Source organism: Strongylocentrotus purpuratus, unplaced genomic scaffold (genome assembly GCF_000002235.5).
Source record: "Strongylocentrotus purpuratus isolate Spur 01 unplaced genomic scaffold, Spur_5.0 spur5_scaffold_14, whole genome shotgun sequence".
Lineage (NCBI taxonomy): Eukaryota > Metazoa > Echinodermata > Echinoidea > Camarodonta > Strongylocentrotidae > Strongylocentrotus > Strongylocentrotus purpuratus.
The window spans coordinates 13,683,944-13,696,625 of NW_022145599.1; the positions used below are offsets into that span (position 1 = coordinate 13,683,944).

The 12,682-nt window shown below is 39.2% G+C and overlaps 1 long non-coding RNA gene across 1 annotated transcript; it reads left to right on the forward strand.

Moving 5' to 3' along the window:
* Positions 1-1,401: 1,401 nt before the first annotated feature.
* LOC115923489 lies at positions 1,402-7,216 on the forward strand. The gene is made up of 3 exons (XR_004063914.1): positions 1,402-1,627; positions 3,816-4,035; positions 6,056-7,216. It is a non-coding gene; the product is annotated as an uncharacterized LOC115923489 (long non-coding RNA).
* Positions 7,217-12,682: the final 5,466 nt, after the last annotated feature.

The following is a 12,682-nucleotide window of genomic DNA, read 5'->3' on the forward strand; positions in this document are numbered from 1 at the left end:
TCCCGATCCGCGCGTTGGTGATGCGAAAAATGGATTCCACGATGATGCTCCATAATGCATTTTACACTTACGCAGAGACTTTCACGTTATGAACAATAAATCCTAGGGAAGACATAGAAAGTATAGACGGTGAACTGGAGGTATTTTATTATGCGGAATCCATTTTTCGCATTAATTGCCAGCACGCGGATCAGGAACCCTGTACCTGCAGAGCACCGAAGAAGAAAAAACGTCCGTGAAAATTGCAGACAATCCTTATTTTTTTAGGTCGAGACTTGTCAGCGTTTACCAGGATATTTTCGTTTATGCGGACAATCTTCATTCTCAGACCAGTGCCCCTACTGAAAATGGCAATATTCCTCACATGAATTCCACTCTTAGAGAAATAACTTGGCACAAAGTACCCTGCAGGAACTCAAGCTAGGGCCATGCAAGGACAAGTAAAAGGGCCACATCCATTGTAATTTGCAATTATAATTTTTTTCTTTTTCATAAAGATATAGAGAATAATAGGAATAACTCATTGTTAAAAATACACATCACATATGATTTGAACAAAAATACCAAGCAAACATTATCTATGACCCCGTTCTCACTCACTTTGAAAGCGGTCTTAGTTAGACCGCTCCAGAGGAACGGCCAGGTCTTGAGGAACGGTTTGCGAGCGTTCACACTCCGAGCAGTTTTTTATGGCTCAAACCGCTCCACAAGATTGCTATGGCAGCTCTGGTCAGCAGGTCAACTTTTTTTCACGCCCGGAATACAAACCGTATACCTTACTACATGTTTCGCACGGAACGTCACTAGCTCACTTCCGTTCAAAGTACGCTTCCGTTCACATTGCACGTTAGAGCGGTCCAAACCGCTCATAAGACCCGTTCCTCAAGACCACCTCGGAAGGTGGTCTTCTGGAGCGGTCCAGAAGTCCACTTCCTGGACCACTTTGACCGTTCTCACTCACCTATTAAGAACTGCTCCTGAGGAATGGGTCTTAGTTAGACCACTCCAACGAAGTGAATGAGAACGGGGTTTATTTTTCTATATGGGACTATTAAATGGCAAAATGGAATGATGATGCATTTTGGAGCAGGCAGCATGTTCTTGGCCATCAACACATAATAACCAGGATTTTTCACTGAATATTTTTTAGATGGAATATATTAATTGTTCTTTATGTTATAATTTCATTATATTTTAATCAATGAGATTTTATGTTTTCATCGAAATGAGTTATCAATGTAATTTTTTTTTTGTAAAATTGTTTCTTAGGATCACACACTGGCACACCTCCCAACCTTTCAGCTTTTGGCTGAAAATTTCCGCTTTATTTTTCTTTTTCCGATTTTCCGCTTTTGTCTTTTATTTTCCGCCAAAACAAAAATCATAACATTGGTTAGAAATACATGTGTATACATGTCTTCAACGATAGAGGGCAGTAATGCGGAAGTGAAAATTGCTACCTACACAATGCATTACAATGTATATGCACAGCACACATGCATGTGTTATGCACGGTGTGCGATTGCAGTCCTCGTACGACCGAGATTCAATGAATCGCGAGGTCATTTTCGTGATAAAAGGCAGTCATTGGTCCTGACAATGCTCTAAAACGACAATAACAATACTTGTAAGTAATTTATGATTTGTATTTTGTGTTGTTACAACTTATTTCGTCCCTCTGCCTTCATTCCAGCGGTAACTGGAGTGAAGCTCTGCCTACCCGGCGGGCCATCGCGTGCCTGGCCGCGTTTTCATTATTGGATGAATTGTACGAGTTCTACCACCTCAAACTGTTTGTAGTTTTGTACTGCTCTTTGATTTTTAAAGTCATGGATTGATTAATTAATATGATTGTATTAGAATCTATACAGTGTTTTTTTTAATCTGAATTGCATTTCTAAACTCATTTCATTGTTTTTTCTTCTTTTTATCCAGGTTCCCCTGGATTGTTTTAAAATCAAATTTAAAACTTCTTGAAACAATCCTTTAATCACATGTAAATGTGCCCAACATCAAGCTGTGTGTTGGGTAGCTGCATGATGCATATTTCTCAATAAGCCAGATATGGCCCCGGCCCCCCCCCCCACTCAGTGTTATTTAGGGTACGCATATGCTCGTACCCTCTTTTTGAAAGCACCCCCTATCTGAGGACTGCCAACATTTCCGAACCCCCCTTTCGCGGGCTTTTCGCGGGCTTTTCGCGGGCTTTTCCTGCCTTGGAGACCCCCCTAAATCAGGAAAAATGCTCAATGTACCCCCCTAAATTATTTCTCAGGAGTCCAAAGAGATGAGAGAAAAAAAGAAAAACACCCCCTTTTTAAAGAAATCTCCGGGTGAAAAGTCAAATACACCCCTTTTTTTACAATTCTCGGGCCGGACTTTGTCGCACGAAAAGTACCCCTTTACCGGACTTTTTGGCAACACGCATGCGGTCATTCCGACCTCTGAGTGGGGGGGGGGGGGGGGGGGGGGCCGGGGATATGGCGCGACGTTGCTGAGCCGCGTAAAATTTTAGGAATTTTGATAGACTTTATGATAGACTCTGTCTAGATCAACTTCATTTTTGAAGAAAAAAATGTTATTGTTTTGGTAATTACTGTTGTAATCTAACAATACGAACAAGCAAAGGGCATATACAGTAGTACACAATAAGCACTGTCTTGAACAATTCAGGGAAAGCTATTTATAGTCGGAGGGAGTGGGGGTAACGATCCTATGCACCTAATTTCTGCATCGGTGTAGTACGTAGTTCCCATCATTTGCGATTTCCCCAGTGGTGTTATAAATTTGCTTGCATCTTCACATTAGAGTGTATGTTGTTATAGGGTTCTATAGACTATTACCCCCCCGGACAATCACCCCTGACAATTACGGCAAAAGGACATTTTACCCCTCCCCCCTCCGAAAACTTAGCCCCCCCCTCCCCCCCCCCACAGGAAAAATAGGGATTTCATATTTTTCCTATTGAAAATAAAAACTTATAAAAAACAGTTATTGACGAGCCTGAATCTCTATTCAAGATGGCAACTTTCATGACTCTAACATTAGACAACAACCGTCTCGGAAAATCTTTAAAAAATATAATTTATTGACCAGTTGAAAACATGATTCTTTTAAAATTGAAAATAAAACACGATTCAAGACGGATAAATGTAAGTAGTATTTTTCTTCACAAATAATTACGTTTAGAGCAGTTTTTTAATGTGAAATTCGTGCTGGTCGGAAGCAGTGTGCAGACGTCCTCCGTGCTGGTCGGGCCCGGCAGGCCGGACGGCCGCCCAGTGCCAACCGCCGTGGCTATAACGTTGCTTGCTATTATATTACCGAACCCCGAACCGAACCAAGTTCGGGTGAAAAATTGCCGAACTCTGCCGAACCGAACCGAACACGAACATAGCGTCTGACTTACAGAACTATTTTATATACCTGTTGTACACTGTGGACCAATTACATATATCGATAAGTTTCATTGTTTTACTAAGTACATGTAACTATGTACAATGCAATCCCATGTACTTTATTTATTTTGTTGGAAATGGAAAAAAAAAGAGACAAGCTAAGTCAATTTTGTAATTTCCTTGCATCTGCACATTTGAGTGAATGTTGTTTTAGCATTGGGGGGGGGGGGGGGGTGATACTTTGATGCCATACAGGTAGCATGATCCTATACATCCATTTCTGCTCGTGTTTCCCATCATTTGTGATTTTTCCAAATATTATTTAAGTCAATTTTATAAATTAGCTAACACCATTCGAGTAAATGCCGTTTTAGCATTGGTGTAATTTTATTTTCATATTGCATCTATTACGAACAGAAACCAAACATGCTTGAAGATGTAGGAGATCCTCGCTATCCATCCACCTTTGCAGCTTCTTTTGCCTCACAACTACCTCTGTCACAAGTCAACACCGTGCCTGATTCTGGTGCAGCTTTCAGCACTGGGGACACTTCGCCTCAATTGAAGCTGTTATTCAACCCTTAGACACAACCACTTGCCTGCTAATTACCTGCTATGAAAGAAATTACATATTTTGGTAAGTACATTGAAGCAGCAATGGATGTGGGGCTGTCTCACTAACAGCAGTGATCATGGTTGACGTACTCTCAGTCGTATAATCATTATCATGGGCGGGGGTCATACGTTGACGTTATACAAGTAGCATGATCCTATACACCCAATTTTACATCCATTGTTCCCATCATTTGTGATTTTCCCAGGGATTAAGTCAATTTTATAAATTTGATTGCATCTTAACAGTGAATTGAATGCTAGCTGTCATACAATTAGTATAATTTTGTTTCATATCTATTATGAACAGAAACCAGACATTCTTGAACATGTACGATATCCTCGCTGTCCTTCCACCTTCACAGCTTCTTTTGCCTCACAATTACTTCTGTCACATACAAGTCCTAACACCATGCCTGCTTTTGGTGCAGGAAGCCTAAAGGGCATTTCCAATTTCCTTTGGTTGTTGCCACTTTTTTTAATGAATGCACGTGACGTGTGCAGCCATTGTACTGCATACGGTGGTACAACAGAGCAGTGTGGTGCATCTACAGCCATCTGGAGCCGTAACACATCCCCAGCCCCCCCCCCACTCAGGTTTCAAAATGACCGCATGCGTGTTGCCAAAATGTCCTTTTCGTAACAAAAGAAAAAGGTCGAGCCGTATTGACTTTACACACCGGACTTTTGCTGAAAAGGGGGGGGGGGGGGTGCGGAAAAAGGCTTGTATACAAAAGAAAAAGGTCGAGCCGTATTGACTTTACACACCGGACTTTTGCTGAAAAGGGGGGGGGGGGGTCGGTTGGAACACGCATATGCGTACCCTAAATAACACTGAGTGGGGGGGGGGGGGGCGGGAACACATCACACAGCAGTAGCACGCCATGAGGGATCATTAAAAGTTATGCGAATCGCAGTAGTTGATCTAAGACCTAACTGCAGCAGAAAAATGTACGACTGGTTGTTACCTTGGCAATATTTTGGCCAAATGCCTTTAAGGGCCCCTGCCAACCAAATTGTTTGTTGTATTGTAACAGATGGTCAACTTCGGCAAAGTTACATACCACTTTCTCGAGTTAGCTCATTGATGACTGACAGATGATGTCACAAGGAGAATGAGATCTGGCAGATTTTTAGGGTGGAGCTTAGCAAGTTTGAAGAAAAAAATATTTAAAACAATATTTAACAAATCTATGAAACACATTCAGAAGTTTACATATCAAAATATGAGATGTGTGCAGGACTACACACTAACAGGAATAAACATGTATTTGGATGGCATGGGCCCTTTAACTGACTGGACTGCATGAAACTTGGGTGTTTTAAGCCTTGTAATTGAGATATCTCAGTAATCATTTGAGGTATGAACTTCAAACCTGTTAATAGTATGTATCACTTTAGGAAGACAATCTGATTATATTTTGAGGTAAGTAGGTCAAAGGTCACATAAGGATTTCTCTTTATGACAATAGAAAAAACTCTCACATTGTTAAAAAGATAACGTTATAGAATTTACACAATGAAGGGATTTTATTATTTATTTTTTAATCTGTACAAAATCCAGGAATGAAAATTTAATCTAATGATACTTTGATCTCACGATATATGTTTTGGCGGACCCGCCTCCCACTTTTTACAGCGAACGTTATTGTTGAGGCATAACATAAACTGTTTTACGAGAACATGCACTTTTCTTCAGGTTGGACTGTTTTCAAGATATGTAATTTTCGATCTTTACCAATTAGTATTGCATCTGTTGGATCATTTAGAAGAAACACCTACTTATGATATTCATATTAATTTTTAGTCTGCACTAATTTGAAAGAGATAAAGTCCTGCAAAGGAAACGAAATAGAGCCTCAAGCATGTTAGGAAATGTGTGTCGAAGTGTTGAAATGCAAAATTATCTTACAATAGTCCGATTGGTGTCCCTTATCTCCTTTGCAGCTTTGCTCAAGCTCAGCATCCGTTATCACATTATTCCTTCAGTTTTCATCAAAATTTAATGAATTTTTCTTTTCTCTTTTGTTTCTTTTATTTGATAGAGCTACTAGCAAAGGAACAACTTCAACACTGCATCAAATGGCTCGACCAAAGTTATCAGTGGAGCAATATTCACCAGGTTTTGCAAAAAACAAAACAGCACATTCCAAAGAATGGTGAACTCCAGTTGAAAAAACATGCCATTCTGAAATAACCCTGGTCATTTCAGACATCTTGCGGAGAATTAAAAGGTGCAAGAACAGTCAGTGATTTAGATACATTTTACCATCAGGAGCATTCACTGCATTGCACAGTATGTAACTGAATAGTTGGAGAGAAACTGGACTCTGTGTAACTATACTAGACATGACAAGTACTAGTAAAGGACAAGGAATTTTACTCACGTGAGCAGTTCAAAACCGAATCCAAGTAAGTGTTCCTGAAGTGTATCCAACCAGCCCTTCAAATGCTGCACCTAGACCACAAGGCCATCCAAAACTGCACCACTCCGACAATTCTGGGAGTTATATTACACTTTACAGTCAGATCTCAAATGGAATTTCCAAGTGTTTGGTATGATATCAAGTGCCGGCAAGCGACTATACATTTACGACATCTTGGAGTATCATGTGAATATTTAGCAGACATCTTCTCGACATATATCCGATCTTTGCTAGAATACGCTTCTCCAGTTTGGTCCACATCAATTTCACGAACAGTTATGTTGCAGTCTGAAGAAAGTGCAGAAACGTGTCTGATGTATTAGCCTTGGATAAGAACAGTTGTATGAAACCACTCCTTTCTCTCCAGAGTCTAACTTCTTGCCGTCTTGCCCTTCTTGAATCCTTTTCTCTCAAACTGTTTAAGTCATCACGAGATCGAATTATGTTCTACCGCCAACTCGTCGCCAAACCTCTTGCCATGAACTCTGAAACTCTCTACACATAACTATACCCTATTGTAGAACTGAGAGACACTGCACTTCAATTATTCCCTATATCGTACGACTCCTTAACAACCAACTGTGTCTTTGTCATGTTTGTATTTATTTATTTTTGCTTACCATATTAATGTTTTTCATTCTTCTCTTTTCCATTCTTCATTTTTCCATCCTCCCCTCTTATGTACTTTTTCTCCTTCTCTCTAAATCACCAAAGTAATTACATGCATTATGATTATTGTTACAATTTTGATTAATTACAAAAGAGTCATCTCAGAATGAAGTATCTTTTTAATGCAATCTTTTTATTCAGTATTTGTAGCTTGTCTTTATGTTTTCACACCAATTAACCAATGTATCGGTTATTACAGAAATTTAAAATCACAATTATAGGCATGTATTTTCTGAGGAGAGGGTGGTGTTGACTTTTTGTGACTACATTTATTTGTGTTTGCGATGGGATTTCATTTCTTTCATTACCCATTGTCGGTTTAATTCAAAACTGTATGGCCCAAATTCACAAAGGAGGTTTGTTGACAAACCTTGGTTTTCGTACGTCATATGACGCGTTTTTTACAAACCTGGTTTGTAAAATTCGCGACAGATTGTGTGGAAATCGATTTACACGTCGTTTATTTTACATGCAGGAAAGGGTGTATCACGTCGTTTAATTCGGTTTAATTAAAGGTAGAATTTGTGTAGCAATTAGACGAATTCAGATTTGTTTCCCCCTGCCATTTATTTATTATGCAGTTCATATGCAAAGTTGAACCTAATACGTTTTTATGTCTTTCCATAATACTTAGTTTAAAACTAACAAAATTATACACATTATGTGGTGAATATTCTAACACCGTAATAAATCTATAGAAGAAGTTATAGCTACAATATGTGACAATTAGATGTAAGAGCTGTTGTGTGTTTAGGGTTTGCCACTGCTTAGTGTGTATACTATGAAACTATTCAAATTGTCTGATTATTGGATATCACGATGTTAACAATTTGTATGCATACCCATTTCAAGTTTTAAAAAATCATGGCGAATAATAGGAATTTATCTAATCCTGCAGTCGTTTTAGAACAATCAAACCTTGGTATTTATCTATGGTGATAGCTTTTTTGTTTACCTTGCAGTTGTTATCTCCATAATTATGTTTTCTTTTAATGCACCCCCTCAATAAAGTTTCAGCACAATTAACTTTGAGGTATATGCTTATGTTCCTGGTAAATTGATCCTCAGCATGAGTGTTCACTGTTCAAGCAGTATTTATTCTGGGGCGATGAATTGTAGTTCCGCTATTCAATTTTGTTTTTAAATACATAAATAGCCTTTCAATTTGAAGAATATATATTCAATGTCTGATCTGGCGAGAGCACCATTTGACAGCCTTGAAACTGTCAATGGTGCGAACTGAATTGAAGTGACTTAAAAGCTCCAAGCCTCAAACATATGGTTTATTATCATTATTGTAAATTGTTATTGTTGTTATTATTATCATCATTATTATTACTATTATTATTATTATCGTCATCATTATCATATTCATTATCAGTATTTATATCATCACCAGTACTCTATGTTTCTCTAGCCTGCCTTCTTGTTAGTATCACTGTATAATCTAATTGAGCTGTACCTCTGCACCATCTAACATTCTTCTGAATTCGACTTGGCTTATGAAGATAATTGTTTACCTTTGAAACAGAACTTTAACAAACAAAAACTGCAACTCAATGACAACGTCTAAAACACCTCCCTGCATTGACAATTGCGGATTTTTTTCTTTGAGAACAGCTACTCAGCGGTGGCGTCTGAATAGTCTTGTTCAAGACTCAAATACACCAGAAGTCTTACGAGACTCGAATATATCCGCAGCATTGAACTCAGAATCGAATTAATATAACACATCTAATTAAGAATTCAATCTGCGGTAGAAGTAAAAATCCCTTTCATAAAACAAATAACAAGTTGATATAGTCAATAATTAATTGATAGTTCGCGAACGAGTCTATAGTGTCGCGCTAGCGCTATAAACCAAAACAACAACAACAACTCTGCCCCTCATAACAACGAGGCTACTAGCTAGGCTGTTTTGTATTTATAGACTTTATCTGTGACAATGAACACGATTTTCTGTAGAAATCCTGTAAGTACATGTCATATTTATTCCGTAATTTCGTATTCTCAAAGTGATATTTATGTGGTTTTTGATATTTGAATACTTTTCCGGAGGTTAAACCAAGATCGGAAGCTGCGTGTATAGTGCCCGCCCTAGAACTCCCGGGCATTTTCAGTCGCAACAGTCCCTGTCAGTACTGAGCTGATGTGTACTGCACACACATAGCTGCATCCATAATAATAAGCAAATATTAATCGACTAGGCCTACGAGGGTAATGGTGCAAACTATCATCGCCCAGGTGATCTCGGGGCTACTATCATCCCGAGCCGCAAGGCCAGGGATGATGGTAGCCCCGAGGGCGCTAATGTTGTTGCGTATCCATTTACCTAGACCTCTATCAATTTTTTTTAGCAGGTTAATAGTCTATCCATTCTTAGCAAATGAATTTTAGCCCAATTTTTTACTTCTTCTCTTCTTCCTTTTGAGTACAGACCTCTTTACAGAGTATTATCGTACTATACTGGGGGTGTGCAGGTGGACCACTACACCGGGGTTTCCCCCTAGATCTACTCTTAAACGAATAGTGCAGTGGGTTCTTAACGTGCAAAGGTAGTGACTCTTCTCTACACAGGGCCTCCATTTAACGTCCTATCCGAGGGACGGAGTGTTTTCCACTCGACATAACCTGCGTCTATGAACAAGGGAAGGGGCACGTTAACACACAACGCAGGCTTCAGTCATCCGCTTGGGTGGGAGTCGAACCCGGGATCTTTGGTTCGACAGACGGACGCTTTACCGACTGAGCCAACTCGCCTCCCTTTTAATCATAATCATATAGAGGTCTATTGCATTTTCCACCTGAATTTGGATCACATCCGACATCGGGAAACCTCCGTTTAGGGCTTCGATGTCAACGTCGTCGCTCAGTACCGTCTCTGCGCTATATACTTACCTTTGCAACTCAAACTGAAGCTATCAGTCTAAAATTATGCAAGCTTCTCGTATAGTTTATGGTATCGTGCATGTGCGTAATACCATAAAGCATACGCAAAGTTCGCATAATTTTAGACTGATAGCTTCAGTTTGAGGTGGAGAGCTGTAGCGCGGAGACGGTACTGAGCGACGACGTCGACATCGAAGCCCTAAACGGAGGTTTCCCGATGTCGGATGTGATCCAAATTCAGGTGGAAAATGCAATATATGATTATGATTAAGATTAGTAAAAAATTGGGCTAAAATTCATTTACTAAGAATGGATATTAAACTGCTAAAAAATTTGATATAAATGGATACGCAACTACATTAGCACCGCCCCGAGATACGATCACAGAGGCGATGATATTTTGTATCCATTGTATGAGACTGAGTAAAGCCAGGAGGTTAATATTTGTTTGATAGATCTATCCCACATCGGCGATAAGCCTAAGGTCTATTTAAAGTGATTTTACATAAAAATGAGAACTGATTCTGCAGACAGTTTAGCTTCAGCTAGATTTTACAAAGTGCAACATGCATATACATAGATCTACATGTATGTAATACAGTCGATGCACGCTCATTTGACATTGACAGTGACTTTGACATTTCGCGTAACCTACTTTGCTATGCGTATTCAATGGGCAAGGGTGGGCAAGTGGGGTAGCAGCAAAAAATTACTTTACAAAAGTACTATCTAAGTAGGGTGTCTGAACGATTTTTCAATTTTCAATTTGGGATCGTTTTTCACCATTTTTGTTGGATATTGGAATAAAAATGTAATCAGAACAATACCCTTCAAATTTCAAGACTCACCGATGTTTCTATCAAAAGCTATAGCCCCTCAAAAACTGCAATATTCATAACATTTTGGTCAGAATGGACAAAAAAAGTGGTTCACGCAGAGTTATAATTTCTGCTCAAAAGCTGCACAGCTAATGCACAGCACGATATGCAAAGCGTGGAGCAAGGGTATTTTCAAACTGTTGGGTCTAATGATCCCTTGGGACTAGAGAAAAAAAATAAGTGCATGGATATATTCTACAGCAGGCCCAACTTATCCCTTGGGGGGGAGGGGGGCAGTTCGTGAAATTGGTAAATCTCTGAGTTGCCATGGAAACGATGTTTAAATTGCTGTTTTGAGCAAGATATTTTTAGAGTTTTGGGGGTGGCCCCCTATGGGGTATATGGAGTAAAACCTTCTCTTTTATATGACACATCACTGACTCATTAAGTATCACCTTCAGGATCAAAAGTAATATTGGTTTGAATCTCATTTTGGTAATAAAAACATTGACCAATTTAGCATGAGCGCGCAATGCACATGGACTGCATAGGGATGTGTGCAATCTCTATGGGGTGATTTTAGCACACAAAACTGAGTGCGCGATCAGACACCCTAATCTAAGGTAGATAGTACTTATCTATATTTTATCATGTGACCTCGTTTAGACCGATCAGCTTGCAAGATTCTTAGTATCCGGGATATAATAAATAATATTTAATTTTTATATAGCGCTTAATACAAATGTCTCTAAGCGCTTTACAAGTATACAAATATACCATTAGGCCTACTATCCTTCTTCTTCTTCAAGATAATCTGCCTCCTTCAGTACTGAAGATTCTTCCAGATGTCTTAGGTCTATACCATGTACAGTATACTACTTGGCCTGATTGGGGTGTGCATGTGGATCATTACACTAGGGTCTAGATTATACTACTTACCGGTACTAGACCTCTAGCTATAATTTATAGCTACGAATAGTGCAATGAATGGGTTCTTTGCAAGGGTGGTGACTCTCCTGTACACAGGGCCTCCATTTAACGTCCTATCTGAGGGATGGAGTGTTTTCCACTTGACATAACCTGCGCCTATGAACAAGGGAAGGGGAACGTTAACACACTTCAGTAATCCGCCTGGGTGGGTGTCGAACCCGGGATCTCCCTTCTTAGATCTAGACTAGACCTATCTCCATGTTTGATTCGACAGGCAGACGCTTTACTAAGTATTGTAACTGAGCAAACTCGCCTCCTGGCTGTGTATTAAAAGCTGTGCTATTGATTCTCAACATTTCACACAGCACTGTACAAAACTCAGCTGATTTCATCAAAAATTGGTACTTTACTTAGATCTAGTGACAATTGATGACACCTACTTCCAGTCTAAAATAGCAGTAAAAAACAATTTTTTCAACTTACAGATGTTAAAAAACAATAATTTAAAAATTTTAAGCGTGGGCTTACTGTCAAAATTGCCAATCAGCCACTTTGCATCGTCTTTATTGAGTGCATTCGTTTGTTAGATGTGTATGGACTTTTTATGTGTGCAATTCTGTCTAAGTATTAACACGTAGTGCAGTGCTAAATAGGTCAATACGCATTAGCATTGACTCTCTATCCTGCCTCCCCCCCATTCCGAAAACAGAGGGATACCATGCGTGTTACCAAAATGCCCGAGAATTCTTTTTAAAAAAAGGGGTGTATTTTACTTTTCACCCAGAGATTTCTTTAAGAAGGGGCTGTTTTTTTTCTTTTTTCTCTCATCTCTTTGGACTCCTGAGAAATTAAAAAAAGGGGATTATAAAATAGCTTGAACATAGAAAATCAATCAAATCCAGGGACTGATGTAGACTATTTTTATACTGTTATCTATCCT